At 34.5% G+C, this 25,420-nt stretch overlaps 1 long non-coding RNA gene and 1 other non-coding gene across 2 annotated transcripts in view; both read right to left on the minus strand.

The window, feature by feature from the left end:
- LOC131409530 (uncharacterized) overlaps positions 1-21,385 on the minus strand; it is a 37,303-nt gene extending 15,918 nt beyond the window's left edge. The window contains exon 1 of the long non-coding RNA XR_009220955.1: positions 21,319-21,385. This is a non-coding gene — a long non-coding RNA (uncharacterized LOC131409530). The remainder of the gene's footprint in view (positions 1-21,318) is intronic.
- Positions 4,637-4,726, minus strand: LOC131409879 (small nucleolar RNA SNORA1). The gene has a single exon (XR_009221066.1). It is a non-coding gene; the product is annotated as a small nucleolar RNA SNORA1 (small nucleolar RNA).
- Positions 21,386-25,420: the final 4,035 nt, after the last annotated feature.

A 25,420-nucleotide genomic window follows, 5' to 3' on the forward strand; every position in this document is an offset into this window, starting at 1 on the left:
GACTGAGAAGAGACTTTTTTCCTTAGGAAGAAATAGTTTGCTAAGCAAATTAATAATACAAAAGTTTTTCAGAGCTAATTACAATTCTTTCTTAGTTGATCATTAAAGTAGTTTCCCTCGGCTAGGCAATATTTTGTTAACCTAGTTTAGCCATAGTGTGCAGTAATAAAACTGAATTTTTAAAAATATGGCCTATTATTCTGTCACTGTTTTTCTACTCTGGATGAACCTTGCTAAAATTATAAAAAATAAATTAGAATTTAAAAAATTACCTGACTTTTTGCAAAATGCTATTTCTTTTTAAAACAACTCAGAATAAAATTGCAAGTTGTAAGTTTTGTGGCGTACTTAAAAATTTGAATGTCTTGTCTTGGGGTATTGCCTCAGGTTTGAGCAAAATGTGACTTCAAGATACATACCTGGTCTGAATAATTAAGATTTAAATGTAGTTTTACCTAAATAGATAATATAAAGAAATGTAACTCTGGACTAACATGCATTTTCCTAGATCTTCTTTTCAGCTATAATCCAGACCAATCTGCAAAACATATATAAAAATATAAAGTCATCACATTTCAATGCACACAATAATTTCTTTTCTGCCATCATAGTTGCTGATCCTGCAACAATCTTGGCAGCCAGAAAGAATCTTGCTAGAGTCTTCCAAAAGTGTGCAGAATACAGTGATTTGATAATAGAGAGCTACAGAGAAGCATACGAAACCGATCTGAGCATGAAATTCCTGACATGACTCAAATCAGGCTGGTAATTTAGCAGTGAAGGCTGGCCTGGAGCTGAAGGAAGACGCTGTCACGCCAGGTGGTGTATGCAAAGCAGGCTGCCACTGGGGGTGTCACAATTTCCAGTGCACTGTGTTACAAGGGCATGTGAACTTGTCAAACCAATTATTATAGAGCTCGGCAGCACGATGATCAAAGTCCCGAGGGTGGTGGCACTCTGAGCCTGAGGAGTCAGTCCATTCAGAGTTGGAAAGCTCTCTATTGCAAATCTGGAAAATAGGATTCGGTCCCCAAGGAGAACCGGTTGGCAAATACCGAGCAGGCAAGTTTTTGAGTCCTGACAATGTTCACAATTGTCCGTTCCTTAGCCACTGACTTGGCTTGATCAAACTTTAGTCAGGCCTCTCTTCTCCTCACAGGCCTCTGAACTTTGGCTAACCTCCAAACGTTGGCTTTGAAGCAAGCCTAAGGTGCAGCACATGCTCATTCCAAGGATGGGCTGAGCACAGAGACATTGCCTGTTGAGCTGCCGCAGTCAGGCTGTCTGCTGGCCCCTGCCCACTTGCCCAATTTCCTCTCAAAGTTCCTGGTATCCTTGTTCATCCTTCCCTATAAAGGAAAAGTCTTTCTGTTTTTTTTTTGAGATGCTTGCAGATGCTGAGATTGTAGCATTCTCCCCATTGCAATAGTCTTTTGGAAGAAAGCCTCTCCTTACCTTAGTCTAGATTTATTTCTCTTTGACGGTCCCAACGGTGGGTCTGCCTCATCTTTCCTTCTCCCTACTCTTGTGTCACTTGCCTGCTTGTGCTATTCCGTAGCCACTCTAAATGAGTGGCAAATCCAGGAATAAAATTATTTCTCTTAGATCTGGCCTATTATTGCACATTCCGTAACTCTGCCTGGAAAGCTCTCAAATTCATATCTCCTTTTTTCCTAGAAAATTCATCCTACACCAAATCTCAGCTTATATACTCCAGAAAGAGTCCTCTGATGCATGAGATTGAATTAGATATCCCGTTTTTTGTTTTCATTGTTCCCAAAGCTTTGTATGCATAGCCCTACTGTGGTTATTCCCACACTGCAATGCAAATGCCCATTTCCTTCCATCTGCCCTCCTCATCTCCTTAAGGGCCAGGTCATTGGCTTGTTCATCATTATCTCCCAGCACCTAGCACAGAGCATACAGCAGAGTAGTTGCTCATCCATATTTGCTTAACAAATTACCAAATAAATAATATAATGAATGCTTAGGACCCCCCATTCACTAGGGAACAGGCATGTCCATTAACCAAAGCAGAAGACAAATTGTATAAGAAAAACTTGTTTTTCGGTGGCCAGGGAATGCCCCAAAAATAACCCACTGCAGTGCTTAAAGGTCCACAGCAGCAAGACTGTGTTGAGATAAACGCTATAATGTGATTTGCTGAGGCCATGTGAGTAGTCACTGCCCAGGTTAATCTCGGCTTAGAAACTAAGCAGAGCTTTAATTCCGCAAGTCAGGGTGGTAATAGGAGATGAGCAAGTCAGAGGAAGGCACAGAGACCAGAAAGTTCAGTCCTGCTTACATTCATTAGTGACTTAACATTGTGTTTCCTGCCGCTTTCACCAACCTGAATCCCACTCTAATGCTCTTTGATACCTGTTCATTTTAATTTTCTATTTCCTTCTCTCTAGTTTTCCATTTATCTTTGATCGATTCAAAAATTTGTGAACAGTTCTCAATCCTTATTGTATTTATTTTTTCCTACTTCAATGGAATCCTCATACGGTGCCTTCGTCTGTTCTAAATTAGTTTAACAGAGATCTAGTGCTGGGAAACATTCTGAAATTTTAACCTCCTGAATAAAAACTTGTAATCTTTTAATGGACTTCACCACCCAAAAGACTGCTTTTATTACAATATCAAAACAATGCAGATTGCAAAGCTACATAATGGTAAGATTGGCAAAAGGTTTTGGATGAGTTCTTTAAACTGATTTAACTGGGCCACCTGTCTTACCAAGTTCATTAACATCGGTGTGTGTTTCATCTATTTAGTCAGCTAACAATTGCCTCATTTAATTGCCTCAGTACGTGATTCTTCTGACGAGGACAAATAGGATATGATTTCAGAAAGGAAAAAATCTCAAAAGGTTTCTTTATTTCATTGAAAAATAATACATATAAAGTGTTAATATAATGAACTTTAAAAGTTTTTTCAAAAGAATGACTGTAGATATGTGCTCACTGTTATATTTAATTAACTGTAATTTATTTTGTGGAAATTAACATTAAAATATTATTAAAAAATAAATACAAACTATAGAGCAATAATGAAATTCTAAAAGAAAGAGTAATTTTAAAATAGACTTATGAATATTGTCAGAAGTTAAATTCTTACCATAAGCTTTGTTTTGTTCTAACAGGCTTTTGCTATATTTTTGTTGTTGTTACTGTTATCTTGGGATAAAACAATCTTCTCACAAAAAAATGTGATTGTTTGTGTTTAGTATGAAATATTTTTATGATCTGGGTTTACCATAATGCATCATGTTATAAACACTAATTATTGGTATTATTAATATTTTTTTCTTTCTTTCCTCCTAACCTATATATCAGCCTATTGGTTCACAAACTGGCCCCCATACGTGCAGGGCAAGGAGAGACCAAAGAAAGAGGCACATCACTTCAGATGGTAGGTGTCAGGTTTAACAAGCAAGAGAACTTACATCCAAGGCTTGTCTTGGATGGCCCCAAGATGAGTAGATCTCCGTCCCTGCCCGCCAGAATCTTAAAAGTTTATACAGAATGCTTAACTGGGTTCAGTCACATTTACCATCCAGATGGTCTGAACAACACATTACTGTCTAAAGGCTGTGTCCTTGGGGCAGCTTCTAGTGTGGGAAAGGCATGTGGTGTGCACATTTCAAGGACAAGGGAGGGGATGAGGAGCCTCCAATTGCCGGGGTCCAGCTCTAGGGTCAGCTGGTGGTCACATCCTCTCAATTACCTTGTCCAACACAGTCATGTCCAGATTTTATTTAAAAAAAAAATCCTGCATAATATCTGCTTTGCTCGTTTGAAAATACCTCAGAGTAAAATAGTGTGTGATGGGATGTGGAGGGGATAAAAACTATACACAGTTCTGTCTGATTCTTTCCTTAGCTTGTGTCTGGCAGTCAAAGCTAATCTTCAAGCACAACCTGGGCTAGATGATGAGAACTAGTGTGCCAAGGGAAGTACTGCAGGGGAGGGGTAGAGGGGATACTGCTGAAGAGAGATAAGCACTATTGACCATGCTTTCTACTCTGTTGCTCATTACTCTAGCAAGAACAAAACAGAAGGATGATGTAGTCTCTGTCCCTTATTATATTTATTTAACCAATGCATACTGAGTTCCAAATGTAGAGGAAGCATAGGTTTAAGCACTAGGAATATACCAAAAAAAAAAAAAAAAAAGAAAAATCACTCTGTCTCATAAAGATTAGATTTTCCCATCAGCACAACTAAAGCTTTTTTTTTTTTTAAAGTCAATAAATTTTTATTTAAGTAATTTCACACGTTGTGATTCTTTCCACTGCCAGTCCCCTTAGTTCCTCCAAAGTTTTGAGTCTTCAAGATAGCCCTTTTAAAAAGAAATTTTGCTCAATCCACGGTTGTCATGTCAGTCAGTTCATGATTCTTTTAGTTCGGCTTCTTTTATTTCCACTTGAATATGAACATTCTTTAAAAATTCCCCACCTGTAATCTTTGTGATCCAATTTCTTCAACCAATTTACTTTTTAGGGCCCTAGGAGTTAAATTGTAGGCGTACACGTTGCTATTTTGGCAAGTGATCTAAAAGTATTTTACTCCTTAATCATTTCTAATATTAAAAAATCTTTTTACATCCAATTTTTACTCATGAGCCTAACAAAAAATGTTACAGGTCTCATTGTCACCACTGCAATAAACTTACTGTGATGGAAGCATAACCTATGTCTCAATATAGCCACACGACTAAAGCTTTTTTAAGCAGCATTTCTCCCTAATCTAGCCCAAAAGCTGGACTCTTATGGAAACAGTGAATACATAGCTTCACTCCGTGAGCCATTATAAGTTTGCGTTGTGGTTCTACATCATGATGAGCAGTTCCTCCATGGCCAATTAGCATATTTTATATATCTATAATATATTATGAACGTTCATGCTACATATTCTCTCTTTATAATTCCAAATTATACATTATGGTAAAATGACCTGATTTCTAGTCATACTTCTAGCAGTTGCTATAAGCTGCTTGATGTCATTGTTTTTTAATTCCTGCATCTATAAAATGTGAATGGTAATACAGTAAAATTCAACTTTTACTGAGTGGGTCAAGATGAAGATGATTCTATAAAAATGGATCTTCCCCAGGGGTAACGATATATGAGCCATTTAACCTAATAATTGTATAGGAGAGGAGGTGGAGAAAGTTAGTTCTCCACTCTACTTTAACAATGAAGGGGACAATATGTATGTGTACTTTTCTTATTTATTTTACCTTTTATGAATGAATTATCATGCAAAACAACTCAATTAAAAATAAGTACGTTAAAGGTCCATAGTACTCTTAAGTTTTGCTGTCTTATCACATGTATTGTCAAGCTGTTATTTCCATTATGAGAACTGAGAGACATATAAGGACCAGTCCTAGTCTTTCTCCCGTCTCTTCCTCTTTCCTCCACTGGTATTCTACTTTCTATTAATACCACTGGCTCTTGAGAAACATCAGGCTTACTGAGCCAAGTTTCATGAGACATCTGTGAAAGGTTTCTCCCTCACATCTCTCAGAAAGGGAAAAAGCCCACAGACCATATTCTGTTGTGATTCAACTGTATCTGACACATGGAAAGATTTAAAAATATTAGCTTTTAAAATGAATAAAAAAATCAAATTAATGAATATATAAAGAGGCTTTTCTGTAGAAGAATATTATTTTATCAAAGTCAAGGCTAATGCATCTTCAGTTTTAATTAATGACCTACCCAAGAAGAAGATGTTTTTCACTCGAGTCTCTAATCAAAATTGATTTCCTAAATTTGCTAAAACACCAGGATTTTTGAGGAAGCTGCTTTCTTTGGATTCTGGACCTAGCGTTTAATGGGAAACTGAAAAGTAGGAAGAGGAAAACAGACCAGATTGCCATGACAGAGTTGGCATGTTAGGATATAAAGAACACCACACACACACACAAACACACACAATCAGAAAGTCATTATGTGGAGATCAAGAAGAGAAGGTCATTCTAAGCATGCTGGTGAATATCAATAGTAAAGAAAGGTAATCTGATGACAGAACTGACAATTCAGGTAAAAAAAAAGTGAATATGCGTATGCTTCTGTAATGCATATGCAAGTGACAGATATAAAAATACCTACAAAATTAGAAAGGTAAATGAAATATTGGTCTTCAGCTCTTCTGCTAAGGGAGGGGAGAGACCTTAAGCATGCTGAAAGATTAGAAATTCCGTGGTCTTAATTGCTTCTTGTGATAATAAATCTTACTTTATAAACATTTGTATATGTATAAGTGACTTGGAAATAAGGGTATTTTCATAATTTATTCCAGTTGGTTTCTTAGATCTACCATTCAGATATGGGCAGTGTAAACACAATAAAATTTGATTTGAAGATTCTGTTGACATTCTGGTCTTGAAGAGGTAAAAAGTTACAGCTTGCAATATCACAATTTATTCTATGTGTAATTATCACAATGAATATATGTGAGTAGAGCTAGTGTTAATAAGAACTTGTGTTTTTTACTCTTTGATAACATTATAGATGTCATCTCTAAAGCTATATTGGGGGTCCTATAAAATACAAAATATTTATCCATTCGTAAAGTAAGAGATTGACTAAGGAACATTTTGTTGTCTTAATTTTTGTTTTTGGTGCTTAAATAGTTGTCCAGGGCACTACATCAGGAAAGGAAAATTTGGCTTTGAATAAACTATAACGCAAAATATTTAAATATTAACGTGCTTAAAATTGTGTTAGCAGAATCTTAGATGTACTTTTATTTTAGTTTCTATAAAAATGTCAACTTAAGGTTAGTTAATATTTCTGTTGAGTTTTTAAAAATGAATTTTTTTAGTACTGTCTCTACTGTGTTTAGATAACTAAAGGAAAAAAACTACTTTTGTGTTTCAAAACTTGAATTAAAGGAAGAAAATCCAGAACTGTTTAGAATTGTTTCCTCCTGCTTGATTCACATGTATGTGTGTGTTTTGGGTGTCTTTCTATAAGGTTATAAGCACTTTTCGAGAAGGAAGTTTGTCTTCATTCCTCATGGACTTAATGAAGAACCTAGGACTGATCTGTTTCCATTGCAATCATTTAACCAACATAGATGCACTGGACTTTTCAAAAGACCCTGAGCTTTTTGTTCAAAACTGTGGACATTGTGAGAAAGTGTAGTACAGTTGTAAATAAATTTTATCAAAGCAAGTCACACAGTTCATTTCAAGGATGAGCTCTTTACTTTTTATTTTTTTGTGAGGAAGATCGGCCCTGAGCTAACATCAGCCAATCCTCCTCTCTTTGCTGAGGAAGACTGTCCCTGGGCTAACATCCGTGCCCATCTTCCTCTACTTTATATGGGACGCCGCTACAGCATGGCCCGACAAGTGGTGCTCCAGTGCGCGCCTGGGATCCGAACTGGCGACCCCTGGGCCACAGCAGCGGAGCGCGTGCACTTAACCACTTGCGCCACTGGGCCACCCGCAAGATTATACTTTTTAGAGGGGTGGGTGGCAATCTGGTCTATTTTAGTCTTCATACTTTTCAATTTCCCCTTAAATGCTAGGTCAAGAATCCAAAGAGAACAGCCTTCCTCAATCAAGAAAGCCTACTTAATCCCATGCATACATTCATTCCTATACAACATTAAAAAATTGAAATCTAACTTCTTGCTATACATAAATACATATGAATATGTGTATGTGCATATATGTATATATACATACATTATATGTGTATGTGCATATATGTATATATACATGCATATACATACATTATATGTGTACATGCATATATACATATATATTAAACATATGTATATGTTAAATATTACTCTGTTTTCTTTAAGATGTGCTTTTTCTTTATTTTAATGAAAGAACAATTTCAAGTAGTCCAAAATACTCATTTTTATAACTTCGTTGAAATTCTACTGTTTCTTATTACTCTCATTTCTCTATGCTGAAGAACATGTTTAATTAAGGTTATATGCATCCAGAGTCATTAATAATCTGCCGACTAATTGCCATCACATGATTGTAAGATGGCTACTTTGGAAAGGTTATAAATTATGTTTAAATTCTAAATGGTAGGCCATTCAAACTGAATAAAAAAACAGTGGGAGCTGATTAGCTGAGAAAATGGAGGGAATGTGAAGGCAAGAAAATAAACAGTTAAAAAAGCAATGTTATTTAAAGGATGCTAGGTTAATTATTCCATTTTACCTATTTTGGTGAACTTATAATTATGAAAAACTTACTAGATATAAAAGTAATGGGTCAACTCAGTTGTCTTTAGAAATGTCTATATATGTGCATAGAGGTACCGTCGTGGTGTTTTATTCTAATTTTTTCGTGAAGTCTTATAGCTTACAAACTATGTTACTATCTTAAATTTAAGAATCAATGACAGTCATGCTCCACAGCTGCAAAACGACGTTTTGGTCAACGATGGACCACATATATGACAGCGGCCCCACAAGATTAGTATCATATAGCTTAGGTGTGTACTAGGCTATATCATCTAGGTTTAAGTACCCTCTATGATGTTTTGCACAATGATGAAATTGCCTAACGATGCATTTCTCAGAACATAGTCCCTTCATTATACAAGAAATAGATGTAATTTCATATTTTTTATACCATGTGTGTATAACAGAAAATAGTCAGCATTTGTTAATTAATTAGAGTCTCTTCATAAATCATAACTTGTTAAATCAAGCTTCTCTAAATGTTACCTTCTTTTTCTACCAGGTACACAATGTTAATTTTGCAATTTTGTTATAAACAATCTGTTTTAACACTTCTAGTACTAACTTCCATATTCTAAGATTAGCTTTATTTGAATACTATTAGTATGCATATCTGAAATTTACTACTTGTGAGCCTTGATCAGAAGATCTGGTGTCTACATGGTCACAGAAGTTATACATAGAATTTCAAAGCAATGGTGACTGGATATGTTTTCTTTTTTGTATGTCCTTCTATTTCCATATAACTTCTAATTAAAGAAAAAGAATGTGATTATATACAAGCATAAAATAAAAACACAGAGCAGAAATATTTCACCTAAGAAGGCTAAAGCATCTTATCTACAAAGTTTATAAGGAACAGTGTTAAGGATAGGAATTAATATTAAAGTGCAAGTAACTAAGTCAGTTAAATGTAAAGTTCTATTTTATATACAAATACACACCGAAGGAACAAAGGGGTGTATAGATTAAAAGCACAAAAATAAAATAGGCCATTTTTTATTTTTTTGAATAATTGTAACAGAATGACATATTGACGTTATAGTTTTATTGGGATATATTTTGCTTACCATAAAATTTACCTGATAAAGGGTGCAGACAGATGAATGGTTTTTAGTATATTCACAGAAGTGTGCAACTATCACCACAATCTAATTTTAGAATATTTCAACTCCCTCAGAAGAAATCTTATACATATTAGCGGTGATTCCCCATTCTCATTCTCCACTCCAACACCTCCTCCCACCCACCACCAGCTCCAGGCAAACAACAACCGACTTTTTATCTCTATGCATTTACCTATCCTGGAAATTTCACACCAATGGCATAACACAGTATGTGATCATTTGTGATTAGCTTCTTTCACTTAGTAGAATGTTTTCAAGGTTCATCTATGAAGTAGCTTTTATTGATACTTTACTCTTTTCTATGGCCAAATAAAATTCTCTTATATGCATATACTAAATTTTGTTTATCCATTGATCAGTTGATAGCCATTTAGATTGTCTCTATTTTTGTCTATTTTGAATAATGCTGTTATAAATATCTGTGTACAAGTTTTTGAGTAGACATATGTTTTTATGTCTCTTGGGTACATACCTAGTAACTGAATTGCTGGGTCATATAGTAACCCCACGTTTAGCATTTTGAGGAACTGTTGAACTGTTTCGCAAAGTGGCTAAACCATTTTAAATTCCCAATAGTAATTTATAAGGTCACCAATAATTTATAATGTTTCCCAAACTTTTTATTGTCTGTATTTTTATTATAACCCTCTTAGTGAGTGTAGTATCTCATTGGGGTTTAGATTTGCATTTATCTGACTAATGATGTTGAACATCTGTTCATGAGCTTATTGGCCATTTATATATATATAATACATATATAATATATCTTCTCTGGAGAAAAATTCTATTTAAATAATTTCCTCATTTTTTAGTTGGGTTATTTGTCTGTCTTTGTTGTGTTGTCAGTGTTTTTTATAAATTCTCAATATAAGTCCTTTGTTAGATAGATGATTTGCAAATATTTTCTCCTACTCTGTGGAATTTTTTTCACTTTTTTGATGGTGGCATTTTGTGCACTAAAGTTTTTAACTTCTGCGAAGTCCAAATTATCTATTTTTTTATTGCTTGTTGTTTTGGTATCATATCCAAGAAACCATTGCGTAACCCAAGGTCAGGAAGACATATTCCTATGGTTTCTTCTAGATATTTCATTGTTTTAGCACTTATATTTAGGCTTATGATCCATTTTGAGTTAATTTTTGTGGATAATGTAAAGAAGGAGTCCAACTCTATTGTTTTGCTTGTCTCAGCACTATTTGTTAAAGAGACTGTTCCTTCCTCATTGAATAGTCTTGGCGCCCTTATTGAAAGTCAACTCACCATAAACGTGAAGGTTAATTTCTTGACTCTCAATTCTAATCCATTTACCTATGTGTTCATCTTTACACAAGTACTACGCTGTCTTGATTATTGTATCTGTGTAGTAAGATCTGGAATCAGGAACTGTGAGTCTTTCAATTTCCTTCTTCCTTTTCAAGATTGTTTTGGCTATTCTGGATCCAGAATGACATTTTAATTATAATTCTGTTACTGAATATCTGCATATTCTTTATTAAGGACTATACTTTCTTGATCCTCATTTTCGTCATCAATAAAAATGGGAAAATATGTACTCTGGCTGCATCACAGAACATATGTGGCGATTAACTGAAATAAGGTAGGTGAAAGAAATTTTGAAATCATAGAGTACTAGATAAATATAATTGGTTTTGGCTAATATTGCTAATAATGATATATCACCATTTTTCCAAAATCTTCTAGAGCTATTATCAAATGAATGTAAACAAAAGAAAAGGCATTGAAAAATAATTGCCAGGAAGGAAGACCACATACTATTATACCAAATGAATTTCTTAATCTTTCCAGATTTTGAAGTTACCTATAAGAATATCCCAAGAATTTACTGGAGGAAAATAAAATCCAGGGATATAATATTTGTCATATTAAATTTTCATTATATGGAAAACAGGATTTTTTCCAAAGTAGACAAGTAACTATCATGTCTCTGCTAACTGTAATAAAACTTAGAGTCATGATCACCAATATTTTTAGGTTTTCTCACAAATTAATTGGTTATCATTTGGTTGATTCAAGTCATTGCTACTATTTACCTCTAATTTTCAGATATAGTTACATGATAGATTCAGTGAACATTTACAGATCCAGACCACATGTCTTTTCTGAAATCTGATAAATTCTTAGTTATAACAAAACAAGCTATGCACATCTACAAATAGAAATCCATTCAGAAGGCATTGATAGAAAAATGTATCCATTGCTGACATATCAAGTCTGAGTGTCATTGCAATCAATTTCTGTGATATATAGAAACACAAATATCATCACCTCTACATCAATTTGAATGTAAAAAGTATAGTATGAATATCAGTACCAATAAATATGTCAGTAATATTGTACTATTATTATGTACCAAGACTAGGAACATGTTTTATTATCCTCAACCACCATATGAAGGGACAACATGATTATCTTCACTTTAAATATTAGAAAGCTGAAGTTAGAGAATATATATAATTCATCTGAAATTCACCTGACTCTAAAGTGAAGGCACTTTATTGTTATGCCAAGCCTTGTTTTAAAAGTGATAAAATAACATTTCCTAATTAATTTCCCTTTTCTCTAGACATAAATTTGTCTCCTTTATCAACCCCACCATCAGTTTTTGCCTGGACTCTGCTACCACATTTAACTATCTTATCTCTTTTGTCAATACAAAGTTTCTATTTACAATAATATATAGCAAACTCTAATATATAGTAAACTCTATTCTAATTCTTTGAAATCTTAGTTTGTCACATCTCTACATAAGGAACAATCAAGAGGGTCATTTCTTAATTATGAAACCAAATGGAAATTTTTCCAGGTTCCCTAAGCTTTGGTATCTTTATGCATGTGCCAGAGCTGTATATTGTAAATTTGGTTAGCCTGGAACTCTCTTTCCCGGAATTCTCCTCCCTGAATAGTTCCTGGTGAACATTAGTCTACAGAGATACTTGTAAGAGACTTGGAAAATAGAAATGAAGCAGTAGCCATTGCCTCATAAAGGTGTAGACAGATAGTTGTAGACAGACAGACAGAGAGCACATCCACTCCACATCCAGCTCTTCTCCTGATTGCTGACCCTAATGACTGACAGTGGCTCCAACCAAGCACTGGACTCTGGACCCATGGACTGCTCCTATAGATTTATCTAGAAGTTTTGTGGCTCCACTTTTGTGGTGGTCATAGTTGGCTTCTCAGAATGAGTGGTTGTTGATTCTTTTAATCCTCCAACTTCCCTTCCGGGGCATTGCTTCTCCCTCTCTCATGATTGTGCAGAATCTAATTCGTATTTTTTTTTAAAAAAATAGTCAGCCTGGTGGCGTAGTGGTTAAGTTCGGGAGCTCCACTTCAGCAGCCCAGGGTTCGCAGGTTCAGATCCCAGGCACAGACGCGCACATCAGTTGTCATGCCATATGCCGCGGCAGGCATCCCGCATATAAGGTAGAGGAGGGTGGGCAAGGATGCTAGCCCAAGCCCAATCTTTAAAAAAAAAAAAAAGAGAGAGAGAGAAAAAAATCCCTTACAAAATTACTCATAGAGGTTCTGCTTCCTTAATCGAGCCCTTTGACATACAGCATTTGACAGTGTTAACTGTCAATCAATATGTTAATTAGATAATCTCTATCCTTGGCCTATGTAACACTAAACTGTACTGTTTTCCTTTTTGATTTTTTTCTTTGGTATCCTCTTTAACAACTTTTACTCTCATTAATTGCCTATATCTCTTCCTCTTTATTCCCTCTGAGTGTAATGAATCTTTGGCTCGTTGTTCATTTTTATATTTTCTTCCTCAAAGTACTCATCGATTCCCCTGGTGTCAAGTTTCAATTTTGTGTTGATGATTTTCAAATCGAAATGAGCTCCAGTTTCATATTTCAAACTCTCTTCTAAGCATTATCTCTTGGATGTCCCACAATTCTAACACAATACTATGAAAGGAAGCAAATTAGCATCCTCTCTCCTTCATTAGCACAACACTCCTTCTACCTTTTTTTTTCAATTCAAGATGTCAACTGTATCCATCAATGTATTCCATTCATCGTCTTTACTCCCCTTGCTAAGAATACTATAATAAACTCAGTTTCCTTGATTCTATTTCTTCCTTTTTCTAAGCAACTCTGTATAATTTTTTAGAATATGTTCCGATAAACAAAAATTTATTTTACATCCTTGCTCCGAAATCTTCTTTTCTATCTTCTTTCTTAATATATTTTATACCTACAGCTTTCCAAGTTTATATAGCAGTACTCCCAAGAACGGATCTTGGACATGGACATTGCAATGTCCTTCCTGAACTTGACATTCATTCCTACCTTTCAATATTTACTCATGCTGCTTCCCTCTACTAAAATTCCTTTATTTTTCTCTATTAGTATTTCATTCTTTCTTCATTCGCCACAATTTTTTCTACTATAGCTTTACCATTGCAGAATTTTAAAAAATATTTTATTTTCTTATTTTTTTCATATTTGACTAGATTTAATTGGCAAATACTGCTTTTTGGTGTCGTTTAAAGAAGAGCTTATAGATTTTTCATTCCTGAGTGTTTTCAAATTTGAGAATGTCTGTCTTTTCATTTGAATGATAATTTTTAAGGCCTAGCTTTCTTGGACTTTTTGTGTCTTTAGAAATTTGTTGTCTCTTCTATTGTTTTTTGTAATTGGGTTTCTACAAAGAAACCTGGAGAAATCAAGTGTCTAGCTTACTTTTTTTCTTTCTTTCTTTTTTCCCTCTGGATGTCTGTCAATTTTTTTGTTTGTGTTTGGTAAAATCTTAACAATCATATATTCTGGTGTTTAGAACTTTGCTTTGAATTTTGGAAATGCAGGAAGAGCTCTCTATTGTCACCTACAGTACACTCTTCATTATATTATCAATGATTTGCTTTCGATTTTGAGGATTTGTTACATACTTTAGGCCAAGGAGATATTTACTTAGTTAGGACTGTGTGTATCCTGTTCCAACATGCATTTCTTGTCTCTGGATTTATAATGTAAGTCAATGAAGGGTACTGGAGCTTTGACTTACAGGAGAGTTGTCCCACTCATTCACTTTCCATGTTGCACCAGTTTCTTCCACACAGCTGTTTCTTCAACTGCCTGAGGATATCCATGAAGATTATTGATTTTCAGATTTGAGGCTCTTGATGAGAATTTTGTTCTACACACCAATGTAGCTTCTAGCTATGGGAATATGATTAGGGGCCTTTTCGCAGTGTTAATACTGTCCCATTTCATTTCTCTCTCTCTCTATCTCTCAGTTACCATCACTAGCTAAAGTTGATGTGACCCTTTCTTTGTTTAGGTACTAGTGGTGAAAAAATGTGTGTGTGTGTATGTGCACATGCACATGTGTGTATGTGTTTTAGTTCATTAAGTTTCAAATTAGTGCAACTTGATTCTGTAGTTTTATTCTTTTATCTTAAATAAGAATATTCATACATAATGTTAATCATTATTGGCTGTATTTTAAAGTGTTTTCCCAGTATGCATGAGTATACAGTATTTTAATTAGCTCATTTGTTGATGCCAGTCATACACAATTACCTAAAGAGATGTAGCTGTTATACTTTAGGTTTTCATGCAACATTTAATTGAGTTTGAAATGGTTTATTCTTTCTCTCAGAAGAGGCTATGTTATATTTTGGTAACAAGAAACACCAGAACCTCAGTGGTTTTACAACCAAAGTTTCTTTCTTGCTCATGCTATGCCATGTCAAGTTTGAGTGACTCTCCAGGAAAGCTGACTTCCATTTTACGGCAGCTCTGGACTGCTTTAACCTTGTGGCCACTTGCTATCAAGATGTTCTACCATGACCAGCACAAAAGGGAGAGAGGGAAGGCTGTAACTTGTAGGCAGATTCCACTGACCAAAGGAAAATATGTGGCAATACTTACTTCCAGAGCATCGGAACATGTAATACTGCCTTGTGCCCAGGAGGAGAGGGGGATGTGAATTATTGGTATGTGGCATTAAATACAGCATATATGAAATAACTAAATTTTAAAATGTATTCACATTATTTTCATCTTATAACTGGGACAACAAAGAAAATGCAATAGGATTATAAAACTTTTGAATATACACCATTTCTCCAAAGAGAGAGAATGAGGCCATTCAGACTTCTTTCCAAAACATTTTCTTTGTAAACATGGAAGTTTAAAGTATTGACTTTATTATTTTGTTACCCCTAAAAATGATAACACACTGTTCTCAAATGAAAACTGACCAGAAGAAGCTACCTTATTAAAAAACTGACTAATATTGTTTCATTAAATATTTTCTCAAATTTGCTTTATTTAGGATAATGAAGGTCAATGGATGCTATAGATATAATTGTTTTTTCCAGTTTCGAAAAGTTAGCCTGCTCTTAGTTAATAAATCACAAAAGAAAGTATAAGGCATGTTTTAGAAAGTGTTTAAGTGCTGAGCAAAACCTTAAAGATCTATAATTTGGCTTTCTATTAATTATAAAAGAAAAAACCTGAGAAAATCTGTCAAAATTATAAGTAAATTGAATAAAAAAAAATAAACAGTAATTTGTCAAGGAGAAATGCATGTTTTATTAAAAAATTGTAAATTTGTGTATGTGTATGTCCTTTGGGTTTAATGACATGGTGCTCAAACATAAATTGATGGTTTAAGCACCACATTAAGAAAGAGACTAGAAGTAGAAAGATAAGAGGAAGAGGAGGGAAAAAAGAAAAGCGAAGATAATCTCTGAGGTTGCAGGGTATGCGAGATGTCATTTTCAGTGCTGTCTTTGAACACTATATCATGTTTGGTTTTCTTTGTTTTAGAAAATGTCATGTACCATGAGCTGCAGCTTTGCTCTGGTTTTACTGCCTGTCATAGTCACAGTTGACACAGCCAGTCTTTTTACCACCATTCTGAGTTCAACTATACTGCTGACTTCCTCACAGAGTGTGGAAAATTTATTGCAAGGCAAGGCACACTTTATGCTTACAGCTTTTGCAGCAATGCTGGTAATAATATACTGACATAACCCCAAGCAACTGCTATACGTGACAGAGGAGAGTAAATTCCTAAAGCGCAATATGTCCCATATTGTATGTGAGAATGGGGTTTCGTAAACAGCCCTCTATTGCTATTGTAAAATCCTCCTTTTGCAACCATAATTTCCAATGCTTATGTTATTTATCATTTATTCATTTTAACAAGGAATCAAACAAAAATTTTGTGTATGTATAGTTTAGAATGTATATCCAGATGTTAAGACATAATTAGAGTAAAAAGGTCTTCCAAGGTGTGGGACTCACACGGTAAATGGAAATGTATATTTCAGTTTTCAATTTTAAGAAAAAAAACTTTTACTTGAATAGAAGGGAGTGAAACTTCTTTTTTAATTTTAATATGTTTGAGTCTTTTATTAACAAAGACAAAGGTAGTTTAAAGTTTCTTCCACATGCAGCGAGGGGTGGTATTCAAAAGTACAAGGTTTTCAATCAGACTCGTTACGTTTAAATCCCATCTCTAAAATTTACTACCTGTATAACCTTGAGCCAGTTCCTCATCAGCTTTGTACTAAATTCTTTAATCAGTAAAATGGAAAAAATAATAATACCTATTCCCTAGAGTTGTGGCAAGAATTAAAAGAATTATTATGCATAAGATAATTGAATGCATGTCATGTAGTAAATGCCAACTAAGCTTAGCTATTATTATTAGAAGAGTTTGTCTAATCTCTTCTTTTAATACCCTGTAAAGTCCAACCCTATATTTCCTATTCAAAGGCGTTTGAGTCAAAGTCCCTCATTCTGGCACTTAACATCCTCTGTGACTTGAAAACTATTAGTTCTTGACCATTAAAGAATTGAACTACTTTTGGGATGTTTGAGATCAGTCCCAAACTCATCTGCTATGTTGTACTCCACCTCACTAAGAAAAGGAAAGCATCATCTCCCTTTCTTCCATTTACGATTCAGTATCTTAATCTCACCATCTGACTGTCATGATCTATTCAGCCCCGGCTCATCGACCACTGATGCTCATTCCTATCTCTTCTGCTATGACATCTGGAAACTTAATGACATTATTAATAAAGTAGTCTAAACCTTCAACAATTTTGCAGAAGGCATTCTCCACTTTATGGATGTAACTGAAACTTAATCACCTGAAAACTGACTATTCACATATCCCTCTTCTATGTTGGCTTCTCCTTCTCCAGCAGATCCTAACCTAAATTCACTCCTTAATCTGGCACATGGAGATATCAGTGGTATGCTCCCTATCTTCCTCTCCAACCTCATCCTTACCAAAACCTGCCTGATGAATTATGTGTTATCATCAAAACATGGCTTCAACTTTTCTGCAGAAGCTATCACTTCATTCAATTATTCACCCATCTATGCAGGACCTCATTCATCACACATTAGTTGAATATCCATGTTGTAGTTGGTAGTAAGGAAGATGTCAGCTATTTTGCCATAAACAAAGACAGATTCTTACCCTGAACTCATGTTGCTCTTAAGGAGTGCTGTTTCAAACTTCAATTCCTTATGCTGTCTTCTTTCGCAGAGAAAAATTATAAATGTCTTTCAAAATTTAGCTGAGAAAATAATTCAATCAGGAAACTTTTTCTCACACTTTTCTACCCATAACCTGTGATAGATACCCCTACTCTTTATGGGAAGATCATGTTCCCCTATATGCCTATTACTATATTTATCAAATTATATTGAATTATTTACTTCCAGAGTAAAGATTTCTTGCAGGTAAGGATCGTATTCATATTCATATTTCCAACTCTTAGCATAATGGCTGATATGCAGTAGAAACTCAATAATTGATTGAGACCAAATTGTATATATCACTTAAGGAGAGATCTAATGCTCCTTTTGTCGTAAAGATCCATTTAGACTGAAGAATCTCATATTTGACTCCCTTCTGCATCTATCACACCATCAAATTCTGTAGTTCAATACTCAATGAGTCTTGAATAAGTAAATATTAGTCTTATTTTTCAAGCACAATTAAAAGCTTATAACAGAAGATCAGTATAAGATAGAGATTTGTCATTATTTGGTATTCCCTAATGGCCTATATGCGTTCTGGAAACAAAATAGGTACTGCATAAATATTTGATATCTCTCTGTATAAAAATATAAAATGCAAGGCCTTACATCTGATGCTTTGCAAATTTCAAATTAAAAATATTTGAAGGTACTTTTATTAAAGATGACTATTGATAGCCATAAGGGAAACTGGCTTGTTTGACTAAGGTAAAATACAAAGTTAAGGTTCAGAGTACCTAAAGTTTTTTCAATTTGACAATGTACGGTTCTGATCTAAAATTATCATCTGAAATCTGAAAATTAAAATAAAATCATGGTTTAATTTAGAGTTAAATCTTACTCGGATATGGAACAACATGTTAGTTTGTCTTTGAGATTCCTATGTAAGTGATAGCTATGTTAGGGTCTTTCTATAATGTTATGTTACCATTTCTTTTAATTATAAATCTTTATTTTCAAAATTTATGAAAGCTTTAGTTTCTGTCCTTTGGTGAAATATGTGCCTACAGTGTTTTCTTGACAAACAAATGGTTTTATAGTGAGAGGTTCACTGTAGTGTGTCTTTATATTTCACATCCGTTCATAAACATAGCCACTCTAGTAATAAAGAAGAGAGGATAGTGCTGAAGTTGACACAGGCAGGGTGAGCAAAAGATAATTTGGGAGCTTATAAAGGGAAGCTATTTTAGGAGATGGTCACAAAATATGGAGAAAATTAGAATGATATAAAATGTTAATAGTTCTTTAATCGAATATGCGATTATATGATTATTTCCATTTGTTGACTTTTTTATTTGTCCAATCCATCAGACAAGAAAAGTGCTTAGTTTTTTATTTAAACACACCACAAGAAGATCAGACCAAGAGGGCCTTACAGTTCCCCTCAGCTTGACTAAACTTTTGGCAGGATTTGTCTTGACTATCAGCCCCTGATCTTGCTTTTCATAGAGCAATTGCTTTAGAAAACTTGTGACTATAAATTCTTTCTCTGTCCTTTTGAGATGTAAATCTTCTGCAATCCATAAATGTCTTTCTCAAGGACCTGGGAAATGTAATTATCAAGAAAGCCAGGGTGTAGTATATACAGATGTCAAATTACAGTGTTGTACACCTGAAACTTATATAATGTTATAAACCAATTTTACTTCAATAAAAAGGAGAGAAAGACAGGGTCCGCATCTCCCAGGTTCTGTGGGACGGTAGGAGCCTAACTTCAAAAAGTGACAATCAGCAAACATAGATGGCCTAAGCACATTGACTACCCTCCACCTAATTATCCTTCAGTACACTTCCATTATCTCACTCCACATTTTAAAAATCACTCCAGGGCTGACCCAGGGGCATAGCAGCTAATTTTGCGTGCTCTGCTTTGGCGGCCCTGGGTTTGCCAGTTAAAATCCAGCACAGTTCATCAAGCCATGCTGAGGTGACATCCCACATAGAGCAACTAGAAGGATGTACAACTATGACATAAAACTATCTACTGGGGCTTTGGGGAGAACAAAGGAAAAAAGGAGGAAGATTAGCAACAGATGTTACCTCAGGGCCAATCTTCCTCAAAATAAATAAATAAGTAAGTAAATTGCTTCAGTTCTTTAAAAAATTAAAATAAAATAAAAAATAAACATCACTTCACCTTTTGTTCAGTGGAGATAGATTAAATCTCTCTCCCTGATTGTGATAGTCTTGAATAAGGTCTTCCTTGCCTGTTTAACTAGTCTGATGTAATCTTTCTTTTAGAGGTTTTATGAGGCGCAGAAGTCCAAGAAATGTATAAAATTCTGTCGCCATTCCTGCTCTTTTTCTTGCTTCTATTATCTTACTTTATATTTTCCTAATTTGGGATGATTAGTATTCATATTGTCTAATTTCAGTTTCAAGTAAAATATATGGAACAATTTTTTTTTTTTACCTCATCATTATTTTAAACCAAGTTCTTTTTTAAAAAAAAATTTTTTTGATCTTTAAATAAGGTTATGGGAAGTGTAAGTTTATCAGGAAACACATATGAGTACCTGCCTGAAGGCAGTTTAAATGAGGAAAGCAATTTGAGTTCCTCAGACTTGACCTAAAATGTGTTGCATAAAATACAAAATAGTTAACCCACTTAGAAATGAACTCACTCAAATGCTGAATCTGAGAGGTCTGAGCCTGGAAGTGTACTTAAGGTGAGGCCTGGCCCCAGAGACAGATCTTGGACAGAGAGTTGCCAACCAAACCCAAGGTCTGCTCTAGGCTAAATTGTGAAGTGACGGAGGTAGACTTCAGGCTCTCTTATTTCAAAATTATTCCCTTACCTCCTCCTGTGATTCCTGACTGCAGCCTTTATGTCCGGATCTCTCACACAAACACCCTAACTGAATTTACCTCCTCATGAAGTCACCACTCTGTATTCACCAAGCCTCATTACTCTAGACCAAGACTTTCCTATTCTATATTCCATTCCTTCCTGATTCTGCTCACTGAGGTGTCAATCTGATGAGTTACATGAACAAGTGAGCAAATTAAGTTGCTGTTACTGGTACCGTATTTGTGTTTTAATAGGAACCTCTGGAGAGAGAGACTTAATCCTTAGGTAACCATACCTTACATATTGATTTTCTGAGTATCGTTAATAGTCCCAATTATGCCAGTATAATTATTCATAATATGCGTTTGTACTCTCAAAAATGCCCCAGTTTGGACATAAATGTAAACGGTCACCTTATGTACTCCAAAAAATATCTCTAAAGATGGAAGTTTCAGATATAAAGGCAAATTGTTGTGAGAAGCAAGACTGCCAGATTCTGGAGCCTTAAAAATCATAACATGAGGGGAATTTTCTAGGGTTGCTCACATCTACATGATTTATGGTCCTGGTGAATCCAATATTTAGGCGGTTAATTGTCTTAAAGTTATCAGGCACTAGGCAGCATTACTTATTACCTGAGATGGCTGTCCAGGCAGCAGATTTGAGAGACTTGCCACGAATACTCAGAAATTCCAAATATGTTGAGGAAGATAAAAGTTAAAATCTGGACAAGCAAGCAGAAAAACTTCACTAAATAATAATTGTAATTTTATTTTTATAATTCCAGGCATTGTTCTAAATATGTTACTAATATTAACTCATTTAATCACAGCAACAACTCTATGAGTTTGATATTACTATTCTACCCATTTTATAGGTGAGAAAACTGAAGCAAAGAGAGATTATATACTTACCCAAGTAACTGAGAAACAGTGAAACTGGAATACAAACAGATAATTTTTTTCTTCTAAATTTGCATGATCTAAAACATAATTCTGGACTTCCTCTCAGGAAAGGAAGAGGGATATGGAGAAAGACAGAGAGAGGGAGAGGGAGAGAGAGAGAGACTCTTCTGCTGATTCAGATATTGGGCCTGTGCATGACTCTGTATCTCCTGAAATCCATTTGGTTTATGTGCTGCCTCTCTTCCACCACTAAGATCTATCAGTCTATTCTACTCTTGAACTGTCTTCTCCCATACCCCACTCAACTCGAGTTTCCATCTTATCTTGTTCTCAGCCTTCAGAGAAGGATGTCAGACTGTCAATTCTTTCATGTTCTACTGTTGGATGAGACACACTGATTCAAGATCCTAAGGAGGAAGGAAGAGAGAGGAGGTCATCATAAGGCTATGGTCTCATAGAAGACTACTAGATGGTGATGAGTGCATGCCAGTTATCACTACTTCTATACATTATTTTAATAAGAATTCTGTCAGCTTCTCTGCTATGAGTCGCATTTTCAAAGCCCTTTTCTATATATCTATCTTGAGAATCTGGAGGCTTTGGGGAAGGAATGATGTTTGCATGGGGCTGGGGGCTGGTATGTAAGAATCCATATGATGAGAGGCAAAGACACTCAGAGTAACCATTTGCCAAATGCAAACCATTAGAAACCACCTCACGAATTCAACTGTTTCTGTTGAGTCAAGATTTAGTAATCTGTATCTTCCTATAGAACGAGTGATCTTGTCTCATGTAGCCATCCCTCTTTGGTCCTTCTATTATATTTTTTAGTGTATATTAATAATCCATTCTATTAGTATACTACCAGGATATATCTGGATCTGTATAAGATAATGCAAATGCTGTATGAACAAACAAATGCAAATGTTCTATGAACAAACTGAAATCAAGGAAAATTCAAGGTACAATATTCCTAAGAATATATTTCTATAAATCACACATTAGTGGCCTATATTTCTCTAATTTGACATAGTTATAAAAATAGATATGTCACATCATTTATTGGCATCCTTGCTCTTTAACCTACCAAAACGCAAACTGTAAAGGCAGAGAATTTTTGCCCTCTTGCATCTAATTACATCTGACACCAAATTTCCAGCCAAATGAATCATCACTGGCACGGCATGTAACTGCTTCTAAAGTTGTCAGGTTCTCCAAGATGCCATGGTGCTGCCGAGAAAGTTTCAGGGCAAGGCCCATTAGAGGGAGGGTCACCTACTGAAGGATGAAAGTGATTTGAAGTCTCTCTAATCTTAAAAAGTAGAAAAATGATGAGATCTAGAACAATGAGGTTAAAAATATAAATAGTCCAAGAAATCCATAAGGAAACAACATTAAGCCACAAGGAAAGGAATTATAAATATATAGACCAAAAACAAACATAAAAATCCTTTTGATGACGTTTTTGACAACTTTCTATATTTTAAAAAATATTTGTGTTAAAAAAATTAGACTGTAGAAATATAATCTAATCCAATAGCAATATAGTTTTATTGATCAGTGAATAACAAAAAGAAATTAATTAGAAATTGAATTTTTTAGCCTTTGAATTTTAAGCTCATCGTAAAAAAATTTTGAATGGGGTTCAGGGCAGAGACAGTAAAGTAGAGTTAGAAATTCAGGCTCTGAAAATGTGACAGACTGGGGTTTGAATTCTAGTTCCTTCACTTACTAGCTAGTTAAACACTAATTTTTGCATTTTTAGACTAGAGTGAATAATAAGTCCTCTTTCACACGGTCTTTGCAAGGGTTAAATAACATACTACACGCAAACAAGAGCGATATAGGTAATATTGTTCTTCTTATTATAATACAGCATTTGTTTTAATGAATAATTTTAAAGTATTAACCAAGTAATATTGTTGTTGCTATAAAAATATTTAGGCTTAAAGAACATTGTCATTCACTCAGCCTCAAAAGAGTAATTTGTTCTTTGTGTTCTCATCAATTTTTCCTGCCTCTCTTGGATACATCGTATCTGTATCACACTGTCGTAGTTTCATATTGATTTTATATTAGTCCTCACCAAAACTTTATAAATAATTTTTAAACCTGTCTCCCTGACCAACCCCCATGCCCATCTTTCATCACTAACAATTTATCCTGCATTTTCCTAAAATGATAATTGTATTGCTTTTGACTAACAGATATCTTTGGTTTACGACTGTGTAAATTGTGCTAGCATTTACTATACAACTATTAGTGGCATATACCCAACTTTTTGGTAGATATTAAATATGTTATCTCAATTTCATTCTCAGAACAACCTGATGAGTTTCATAATGTCCTCTCCAATTACAGATGATAATACTCAATTTGCAGGTGAGACCACGGCAACGAGGGCCACCGAAATCTGTTTCAACCACTGATTATTCCAGATCTTCTTGCCACTGATTCCTTCCTTCTTTTTTCCCCAAAGAAAGTACTTGCTCTAGCCGTATCTTGCATCTCCTAGAATCTCTTATGGTCTTTCACATTTTTGTGTCTTTGAACATCAGATTCCTTCTGCTCAGAGTGGCCATCTCTAATATCTCTCTTTGGAAGATTTCACCTTGCGTTAGAAGAGCCAGAAGAGTTCTCAATTCATTGTGTAATGTACATATCTTTACTGTAGCATATATGCAGTGTGTGTGTGTGTGTGTGTGTCTATATCTGTGTGCAGTCTGTTTGTTTTTTATTTTTCTAGTCCACTAGACTAAAATTTCTTCAAATATAGTCATATAGTTAAGGGTCTTTATTTTCACCTATTTTTTATTTTTTGTTCACAGTTCCTAGCACAGTCTCAGGCACACTATAGGTGCTCAAAAATGCCTGCTTTAATCAGTGAGCAAACGCATAACACTTTGTATGATGTTGATGTTTGGTATTATGAAGTCAAAATACTACGCAAATTATTGCCGCTGGAAAAGATCAGTGTATTTGCGTCTAGCCATTGTTATGTAGTAACTGCAGTTCTTATTTGATATTTTAAATATTATGTTTACATGATCTGACCTGTAACAATAAAGAGAATAATTCAGAACTGTGTTTTCTGAATTGATATTTTAAATTTGACTTTAACCACAAACAAATAACAAATCTTAAAATAAAAGTTTTTTGTAATAGATTCCAAGTCTCTTTTTCATAACATTACATTTTTGGCAGCTGATCTTTATGAAATAAAAATGATGTGAATCTAATAATAAAATGTAAGCTAGCCAACTCTATTTCCTACAGAATACTCTATAAAATAAATTATCATAAACCAAACTCTTCTAGACAGTAATGATGGATAGTTCCAATTTATCTTATTTCATGAATAAAAATATACCCATCATAAATCCTTCCTTTTAACATAAATGACTACTGTTAAATTTCTGATGATGCTACCTCCCACAAATTATCACCTGAGAATCCATAAAAAGAAGCTGAAATATATTATAGATGATTTCATTCTTAGCATTCATATTAATCCATACACTGCATCTGACTTATTGAAATCATTTGTCCTTCTAAGACATATTTTATTCAATGATCATGATACTTCATATTAATTCATCATCATATTGCAAATGCCAAGTACATTTAAATATAAAAGAATTTAATTCGTCCTTAAGCAATAAACATCTATTGGTCTTACTAGTACAGAAAATGTATGCTCAAAATATAAAGAGCAAGAAAAACTTATTTTAGTTGACATAGAAATCAATAATATATTTCTCCCCATTTTCTTTATTTTTTCTCTGTTTTACCATTTTGTATTCTGTATTCCTAAAATTTCTGGTCATTTGTA

Source organism: Diceros bicornis, chromosome 8 (genome assembly GCF_020826845.1).
Source record: "Diceros bicornis minor isolate mBicDic1 chromosome 8, mDicBic1.mat.cur, whole genome shotgun sequence".
NCBI classification, from domain to species: Eukaryota; Metazoa; Chordata; class Mammalia; order Perissodactyla; family Rhinocerotidae; genus Diceros; species Diceros bicornis.